The sequence below is a fragment of the Anneissia japonica genome, unplaced genomic scaffold (assembly GCF_011630105.1).
Source record: "Anneissia japonica isolate Jap-2015-1 unplaced genomic scaffold, ASM1163010v1 scaffold4646_len54946_cov226, whole genome shotgun sequence".
Taxonomy (NCBI): domain Eukaryota; kingdom Metazoa; phylum Echinodermata; class Crinoidea; order Comatulida; family Comatulidae; genus Anneissia; species Anneissia japonica.
This window is the reverse complement of record NW_022684154.1, coordinates 35,936-36,781: the sequence shown is the minus strand read 5'-3', so window position 1 is coordinate 36,781 and position 846 is coordinate 35,936. Positions and strand designations below refer to the sequence as shown.

Sequence of the window (846 nt, the reverse complement as noted above, 5' to 3'; positions counted from 1 at the left end):
AACCACTAGACCACGAAGGCTTCATGGTTGAACAGGTCCAAATACCCGTCGGGAACATTGTATTACACAATGCTATGCCTCAAGAGGGCGTTCGGTCAGATAAATCTGGAAATACATATATATATATATGCCACTGACATCCAGCTTTAAATTATTTCTTTATCTTTCAGCTGACTGCCAAGATCCTGGAACTCCATTGGCAGGTTTTCGATACACGTCTTCACTGAGTCACAATGGTATTATCCACTTTGGTTGTCTGACAGGATTCACACTACAGGGAAGTGAATCTCTCATCTGCCAAAATGGCCTATGGAACACAACTATTCCACAATGTTCACGTAAGTAATGAACCATTTTTATCTAATTATAATACCTTGTAATTGTTTGATCGCTTTGTTGTTGTTTGACGAGTATCAGATGCTTAGGTCATTTTACCCCTGACAGGTTTAGACTCGTCACTCTTTAATTATTATTAATACATCAATATCAAAGTAATAAAGGAAACTGAAAACAAAATAGAGTGAGTAACGTAACATGAAATAAAAAAATTGGTGGGGGAGGGATTTATTTAAATTGCTAATTTCCCAGACATAAATGTCTCAAAACTAGATACTAGATCAGTGGATCTGAATGAAGTTTTCGAGAATGGCTTGTTATATTCCAAGGAAGAAGTAATTAACTTTCGGTGATTATCCAGAGTAGGGTGTAAATATGAGGCTTATGTAAAAAGAAATGTCCCAGACCAGACATTCCAATCTTAATTGAACTTTCTGGAAGAGACAATTCACAAATTTTGTTGACAATCCAGATTTGGGAGTCATTTAAACTGCTGAAGAACTAATCATT

The 846-nt window shown here is 36.2% G+C and overlaps 1 long non-coding RNA gene across 1 annotated transcript in view; it reads left to right on the top strand.

Annotated features, from left to right (window-relative positions):
- The window catches only part of LOC117104182, an 18,449-nt gene extending 18,105 nt beyond the window's left edge, over window positions 1-344 (top strand). The window contains exon 4 of the long non-coding RNA XR_004444710.1: window positions 171-344. This is a non-coding gene — a long non-coding RNA (uncharacterized LOC117104182). The remainder of the gene's footprint in view (window positions 1-170) is intronic.
- Window positions 345-846: the final 502 nt, after the last annotated feature.